The sequence below is a fragment of the Aegilops tauschii genome, chromosome 1 (genome assembly GCF_002575655.3).
Source record: "Aegilops tauschii subsp. strangulata cultivar AL8/78 chromosome 1, Aet v6.0, whole genome shotgun sequence".
Taxonomy (NCBI): Eukaryota; Viridiplantae; Streptophyta; class Magnoliopsida; order Poales; family Poaceae; genus Aegilops; species Aegilops tauschii.
In genome coordinates this window covers 409,263,676-409,272,335 of record NC_053035.3, presented here as the reverse complement: position 1 = coordinate 409,272,335, position 8,660 = coordinate 409,263,676, and the positions used below count along the sequence as shown (strand labels likewise).

Below are 8,660 nucleotides of genomic sequence, written 5' to 3'. Positions count from 1 at the left end.
GGAACCCAAGCATCACCACTATTCGCCTTATCTCTTCGTTTCTGGTGGTTGGTCGGTCACTTTCCCTTCTCTCTCTCTCTCTCTCTCTCTCTCTCTCTCTCTCTCTCTCTCTCTCGCTCACTCGAATTCCTCTCTTCGAATCAAGAGCTAGGGTTCGTCGAGTTCCCAATCTCCTTTGAGTTCCCCCTCTTTCTTTTCTTGTTAGATCTGCTATACTTCTGCATGTTATTAAGTTGCTTCTTTATTTTCTTTTGCTCTTCTATATGCAGGATTTGCTCCCGAGGGTTTCTTGGGTTAGGGATCTTCTTGCTCCATCTCCTTTTTTAGGTACTTTCATCCGCTCAATCTATTTTTTGCTCTTTCTATGTCTTTGTAATGTTTTCGTGGTAGTAAATGTATGGTTAAGGTTCTTGTTTAGCATGCTCTGGTTAGGGTTTTCGTAGTCTTTAGTTTTGCTCTAATCTTTCTTTTTTTGGTTAGGATTTGTGTCTTCTTTTTCCTGTTTGATTTGGATTAAGTTCTTATCATGTTTTGCTAGATTAGATATGTGGTGATTTGTCTTTTAGGGTTTGCTTTTTATGCCTTGAGCAGACTTCTACTTTAGATTTATTAGATTTTAAGATTAGTAAGTGAGTTTGTATATCTTGAAATGTTAATTCTAATGTGTATATGGTTTATCTAATGTTAATCCTAGGTCTTGTGATTCTCACATTGAGCTTTCTTCTGCATATGTTGTTTGATTTGGTGTGACTGAGGATTTGGGAGTCGGTTTCTAGGTCTGGAAATGTTATATCTAATGTGTGTATTGTCAATCTTGTCAAATCCAGGCCTTGTTAATCATTAGGTGTGCTTTTCTGCTAGTTTTGTTGAGTATTATGTGAAAGGTTCTTTTTTAAACTTAATCCCCTTTAATTTGTGTTTCTAAATGCTGATAGGCCTAGCTTTAGTATATTTGACTTTGTAGACTTAGCTTGGTCCTCAAATTCTTTATTCGGAGTGTTTTGTAGGCTCTTTTATAATTCTTTAGTACTTGTAGTATCCCTGTAAATTACTAGACTTTTGTACACCATTTTTGTAAAAATGTAGTAAATTACAAACATGGATATTATTTTTATAAAATTACTAGACTTTTGTACATCATTTTTACTAGATTTTGTATGGAGGGTTACTCGGGTTAATATATTATTTCTATATTTTTATACTCACGCTTAGAATAACGCTACCCTATTTTCTATGTGTTTTTAATATATTATTTCTATATTTTTGGGGGATTTATATATTATTTCTATTTTTGAGACAAATATATTATTTCTAAATAACATGTTGATTTGTAGGCTGCATAAAAATGACAAGTTTCTGGCCCAATGACAACAACAGGCAAACCTGTTTTGATCCTTTTTTTTGCACGCGCATGTAAAAATATATTGTTAAAATCCGTATTCCTATAGTAGACACCTATATATTCATGTAAAGTTTTGTTTAGAATAATTTTAGGATCTATAGTTAATGTTTACGATATACCTATTCGAAAAAAGGGCCGCGGTTCATAGGAGCTCCTTCTCTGCACCCTCAGCGTCGCTTAGACTATTTGGCGCTCGAATTCAAGCGGTAGTGGGCCGGCCCAGCATCACTCGCGTCCAACAACACGAAGAAAAAAAACATCAACACTATTACTCCCTCCGTTCCTAAATATAAGTCTTTTTAGAGATTCAATATAGACTACACACGGAGCAAAATAAGTGAATCTACACTCTAAAATATGTCTATATACATTCGTATGTACTAGAATCTCTAAAAAGACTTACATTTGAAACTGAGGGAGTATTCTGCAAGAAGTGGGGGTCGAACTCGCTTGCCATGGCGTTCGCACTTAGCACAATAACAACTGAACCGTGACGACTGACATTTTATATCTGAAGACGGCGTTATTTGACCCTCGTTTCACTCCTATTATTAATTATTTGAAAAAAGGAAACGTTTTTTTAAGAATTCACAATTTTTGAAAAAGTTCATTGATTTCGAAAATTCAATTCACAGACTTAAAAAATAATTGTTCACAAAATGAAAAAAATCATCTTCAAAAACGTTCATCAATTTTGATAATTGTTCAGAAATTTGAAAAAAAATTCACTGGATTTTACAAAATGTTTGCAAATATGAAAAAAGTTCACCAGAATTTGAGAAAATTTCATCGATCTTGAAGAAAACTTCATCGATTTTGAGAAAAGTTCACGCATTTAGCAAAAATAAAAAAATAAAATAATTAGACAAAAACTGTTCAAAGAAAACATAAAAAATAAAAGAAAAACGTTATGCGAACTGAAGTGGATACAAGGGAGAAAATAAGTGAGTTGGCACAGTGGATCGAGATGGCCGAGTGGTTACGTCTTTGTGCTCTGAACAGAGAGGTCTCTGGTAAAAACCCCGTTGTCGCACCCTATTTTTTTATTAAACAGAAAAGAAAGAAAAGGTTAAACGGGCCGGCCCACAAGGTCGCTCGGTTTCATACTGTAGACTGCTTCCTCCCCCAGTTTTGTGGGGAAAACGAGCGTTTGCCTGCGCCGCCGAACACTCTTCGTCACGGAAGAATTTATCCCGTGGAGCAGATCGGAGGTTGAAGATGATGCGTAGGAGCAACCTAGAGGACATGCCTGCGGAGGTCAACAAGGGGAGGAGGATCAACAAGGCGGCGTCGCTTCCGGACGAGATGATCACGGAGGTGCTGCAGCCGCTCCCCGTCAAATCCGTCCTCCGCTTCCGGGCCGTCTGCCGCTCCTGGGACACGCTACTGTCCTCCGATGAGTTCCGCAGCCTCCACATGGCCGCACGGCGGGCACCACCGAAGCAGCTGCTCTACATCTCACCCACCGCCAGATTTCTCTCCACCGCGGTGTACGCTCGCCCCTTCACGCCCTCATCGCCAGGCGGCAGCACCGGAGATCAGGGGCACCTTTTGTTCACCATTGACGGCGCCTGTGGCAACTGTGCGGAGGTAGTGACGCCGGTACCGTGCCGCGGCCTCACCCTTCTGTACGACGGTCTCTCCACGGCCTACTACATCTGCAACGCGACCACACGGGCAGCCACGCGTCTGCCGCCTTCAACTGACATAGCATCAAGGTCCACTACCAGGCTGGGGTTTGATGCCCGCACGGGGAGCACAAGGTGGTGAGGCTGATTAACGGGATGTGCCATGACAAGGTCGGGGTTAGGTGCGAGGTGTACACGCCCGGAGGTCGCCATGGCGATCGCTGGAGGCAGGTCGCCGGTGGAGTGCCCTCCAGCTTACGCCAATTAGTAAGTTCCGCCGTTACCAATGCATCACTGAACAAATTACCGCCTGTGTTTGCAAACGGTTGCCTGCACTGGTTGATGGATCCTACAACACCAAGAGTTGCCATCATATGCTTTTCGATCGCAGAGGAAACCTTCACATGCGCCCGGTCACCGCCCTTCTGGGTACCAGCAGCACCACGCCCGACTTCCAGGCCCGGGTCATCAGGAGAGCACCTAGTGGAGATGCATGGCCAACCGTGTATGGTCCGAGACCTTCGCAACCGAGCCCCTCATGCTTGCTCACTGGAGATTTGGAAACTGCTGGACTATGGCTCTGGCGGATGGTCACTGCATCATCAAATCGATTTCTCCGGAAAGCTGGCAAGAGATTTACGTGAGCCATAAATTTTCAGAGTTATTGGATCTTTCAGCGATTGCAGGTCATCAAGGAAGAAGATAATCATCGCTACCAGCAAGCACAAGATTGACAACAAGTATGAGAAGAAGGTTTTTGAAGAGACCTTAACTCCAGTACATAAAACAGATGAAGAGATAGCCTTGTCATCCACCCAGGCTAAGGCGACTAGAGAGATCCTACTCCACCTCCCAGCTAAATCAGCAATACACTCTAAATTGGTCTGCAAGCAGTGGCTCAGATTGATTGAGAATGAAAACTTTACTGAGTCATACTTTAAACATAAGAACATCGACAGAAGGCCCAAGGTCATGCTTGTGGGCAAGGGCACTGGACAATTGGGCTTCAGTTTTGCTCCTTTGAATGGATGTCTCCGAGGAACTCCTAGTCACAGTAGATTGCTTGATACGAAGGTGGTTTGCTCTAAGCCTTGCCATGGGCTAAACCTGGTAAGCACCAAGACAAAGGACTATATCTGCAACCCATGTACAGGTTTTTTCTGGTGCTACTCAACTTGGGGCCAACTTTGGCCCTACACTGGAGAATGCCTCAAGCAGAAGAGCATGCTTTTACCGTCGGCGACAAGAATGTTGGCTTGACTTTTGACCCCTCGATTCGTGAACATGTTATTGTGGAAATCTTCTATCACCAAAAGGACTTCAAATCTCGTCAGTATCACTTGACATGCGCGTTACGGTGGTGCGGCTCTCGGGATCCTGCCCGTCAAAACTGGGTACCGCCTCTGCCCGTGAAGGATATGCCACCTGCCTATCTTGATGGGGTGCTGTACTGGATGAGTGAACCAAGGTTGGGACAGAGCTGGGAACGGGTAGTTGTCTCTGTCGACATCACTACAAAAATGTTTCAGGTTATCCCTTGCCCTTCATGGTTTGTGAGATGGCATAGCAGAAACCATTGCCGCGCGTTTGTGGTTGAGCTCGCGGGAGTGTTGTGTGCTGTTCTAGCAGACCCGGCAGCAGACACTCTAGATGTGTAGAAGCTAGAGCACGGCCAATGGGGCAGAGCATGCATAATTCACTTGAAAGCATGTCCTGGCTATTCCCTGGAGACAGATGTTGTGGTGCCATTAGCTATTGACCCCGATGATGGGAGGATCATGCTCAACACCGGGAGGAAAATCCGTCTATATGATCCAGTGGAGCAAACAATTGAAACTTTGCGTTCACTTGATCAGGTACCGGTTGTCGGAACTAGACCCAGTATGCCTTCAACTTCATCAGAGAATAGTTTGACATGCTCCAAAGACCAGTCAGGGGAAGAGATGAATATAGCGGACACTAGTATTATCCCTTTCGTTCCCATGTTACATGAGGAGAGCTTAGCCTTTTACCCCCGTGTGAACAAAGTAAAATTCTTGTGGTGAATTGGTGATGCATTCTCAAGGCACGTTCTTCTCTTCATAAATGTGTGCTGATAAAAGCTTGCTTTCGTGTTGGTGAACTGAAACCCGTTTTCTGATAATGTGATAGTACGCCATTTTGAAAAAACAATAATGTGATAGTATGAACCATGTATCTGGTGTTCCTTCTTGTAGTTTAGTGCTTATTTATATCTGCAAAATAGGCAAGAGATAACGATCACAATTATCCTTACATTAGGTGTATTTTTTCACAAATTTTTTGTTATATTTTCTGTTTATCTGATCTGCTATTTTGTGTTCAGTAACCATTGCATTGCTTAACAAAACAATGGCCAGCAATTGTTGAACGTGGAACTTGTTGGATAATCAGCAACTAGTATTCACTGAGGGCCAAAGGCCATTACATATACATGTGTGGTGAAGTGCAGGAAACCCCTTGTACAATGGGGATATACCGGAAAGGGACTATACACATCTAACACCCCCCCTCAAACTCATGGTGGATCAACAACACTGTGTTTGGAGAGAAAAAAGCCATGCTATGCGCGACTCTGTGCCTTCGTGAAGAAGTCCGCCAACTGTAACTCAGAGGGCACATAGTGAAGAGCAAGAGTCTGATCCTGCACAGCAGCACGCACAAAGTGAGCATCCACACCGATGTGCTTGGTGAGCTCATGCTTCACCGGGTCACACGCAATACTGATAGCACCGGTACTGTCTGACAGTAAGGGAGTCGAGGTAGTAGCAGACACACCAAAATTCTCAAGTAACAACCGTAACCAGATCACCTCAGCCGTCAACATAGCCATGGCTCGCAACTCAGCCTCTGTACTCGAGCGAGAAACTGCACTCTGTTTCTTTGTCTTCCAGGCAATGAGAGAGCCACCAAGAAAGACACAATAAGTAGACAGCGAGCGTCGATCAGAGGGATCACTAGCCCAGGTAGCATCAGAGTAGGCCTGGAGCTCAAGAGAGCTGGAGCGGGGAAAGAAAAGGCGCTGAGAGATCGTGCCACGAAGATATCGTAGAACACGGAGGAGATGATTATAGTGGACAGAGGTGGGGGCTGAAACAAACTGACTCAGGATGTGGACAGGATAGGAGATGTCAGGACGCATAACAGCAAGATAGACAAGACTGCCAACAAGGTGAAGATAGCGAGTGGGATTAGGAAGAGGATCATCATCAGTGGCACGAAGCTGAACGTTGAGCTCCATAGGAGTCACAACTGTGCGCTCATCACCGAGAGCAGCGCGAGCGAAAAGATCCTGAATATATTTCTCTTGGGAGATGTAGAAGCCATCAGAAGTCGAGGAGATCTCAATCCCAAGAAAATAGCGAAGTGGACCAAGAACAGTCATGAGGAACTGATCGCAAAGGCGAGCCTTAACAAAGGCAATGTAGTCAGAATCATCACCAGTGATGATCATGTCATCAACATAGAGAAGGAGAAGAGTCACTAGTAGAAAAAGGGTCAAATGTTCAGCTCATTAGTGCCGGTTTGAATTTGAGTCGGCACTAATGTGTCCATTAGTGCCGGTTCCAACGGCTAGCCAGGCCGCTCTCATTAGTACCGGTTCGTGCCAAACTTTTAGTGCCGGTTCATGCCACGAACCGGTACCAAAGAGAGTGGTGGCAGGATGTTGTCAGTCTGGGGCCCCTCCAACACCTTTAGTACCGGTTCGTGGCACGAACCGGTACTAAAGGCCGTCCTATATAAACCCTTCGTCCACCCGAGCTCGCGTCTTCCCCCTTTCCCCTCTCCTCTGTTCTTCCCTTCCTCTCGAGCTCATCACAAATTTTGCCCAAATTTTGTCAAGATTTGAAGGCCCCCATCCATTCAAATGATCACAAAGGTTAGCAACTTTGTCCTTTCATCTCTCATTGCTAGATTAGCTCTTGCAATGGTTTATATAGTGATTAATTTGTGGGTTTTAGTAATTTGGGAGGAATTATATGTGGTAGTATTTGATTTATATGCAATCTGAGGTCAAACTAACACTTAGTTTGCATATGTAGGTGTGGTTTACTTAGTGCCTTGTAAATCTCTGTCGTAACCATTGTCGATCGCCCGCACCGTCCCGTCGCCGGCACCGCCTTGTGGTGAGCCTCTTGTTCATGATTTCTTAATATAAAAAATTGATGTCTGTGTGATTTGGATATATAGTTACTCGTATAATTATCTTACCCGTACGTTGTTTGTTATACATAGTGCCATGGTTTTGATATCCGTCCCCGTTGGCCCTCGTCCTTGTTATGATTCGGATGTGGTATATTCTCTTTTAAAACTATTTGTTGCATTTCGTGTTTATGACAAATTATGCCCATCAAGTTGACATAGATATTTTTATCTAGGAGGTATGTGAACCGGAAATTCCAACCGACCCTATTGTCAAGAGGTTAAATTTAGTTGAAAGAGAAAACGAGTATTTGAAAAAAATCAAAAAGAATTGAGGGGGAGAAGATGGAATTGGAGTTGCATGTTGCCGATGTCGTCGAGGATCACAAGATCAAGATGGAGAAAATGCGCTTGAAGATTAGAAAGATTAGAAAATATGCCATTGATAGTGAGGCTTGGTATCATTATGTTGTTGGATCAATTGTTACCTTAGTTGCGATCTTGATCGCATTTGTTGTTGCATTTAAATGCTTTAGCTAGAGAGTTATTTGTTTGTTGCATTTAAGTGTTGTATGAACTTTATGTATGAACTTGTATTAATTTGGTCTTTTCGGTGTTGTGTAATGAAGATGAGCCGACAATGGATGTACGATGACCGATGCTCTCCCGAGTTCATTAATGGCGTGCAAACTTTTCTGCTTGCGGCTGAGGCAAACAAGCGGGCGGATGGTTTTACGCCTTGTCCATGTGCTGGCTGTAAGAATGATCACAATTACTCTAAGTCAAGAACCATTCACGTCCACCTGTTTGAGTCCGGTTTCATGCCCCACTATAATGTTTGGACCAAGCACGGAGAAAGAGGGGTTATGATGGAAGACAATGAAGAAGAAGAGGACGACGACAGCTATCCTAGCCATGGGTTCCCTGAATACGATGATACAACAATGGGGGAAGAAGCTGAGCCGACAATGCGGGAAGAAGCTGAAGAAGAGGCATCAGATGAGCCCGCTGATGATCTAGGTCGGGCCATTGCCGATGCAAAGAGAAACTGCGCAAGTGATTTGGAGAAGAAGAAGTTGCAGCGCATGTTAGAGGATCACAAGAAATTGTTGTACCCGAATTGCGAAGCTGACAAGAAAAAGCTGGGCACCACACTGGAATTACTGCAATGGAAGGCAGAGAATGGTGTATCTGACAAGGGATTTGGAAAGTTGCTGGTAATGTTAAAGAAGATGCTTCCAAAGGACAACGAATTGCCCGAGAGTAGGTACGAAGCAAAGAAGGTTGTCTGCCCTCTAGGGTTAGAGGTGCAGAAGATACATGCATGCCCTAATGACTGCATCCTCTACCGCGGTGAGTACACGGATTTGAACGCGTGCCCGATATGCGGTGCATTGCTATATAAGATCAGCCGCGATGACCCTGGTGATGTCGAGGGCGAGCGCCCCAGGAAGAAGATTCCTACCAAG

The 8,660-nt window shown here is 44.1% G+C and overlaps 1 pseudogene; it reads left to right on the top strand.

The window, feature by feature from the left end:
• The first annotated feature begins 2,647 nt into the window (after positions 1-2,647).
• LOC109784442 (uncharacterized) lies at positions 2,648-5,075 on the top strand (annotated as a pseudogene).
• Positions 5,076-8,660: the final 3,585 nt, after the last annotated feature.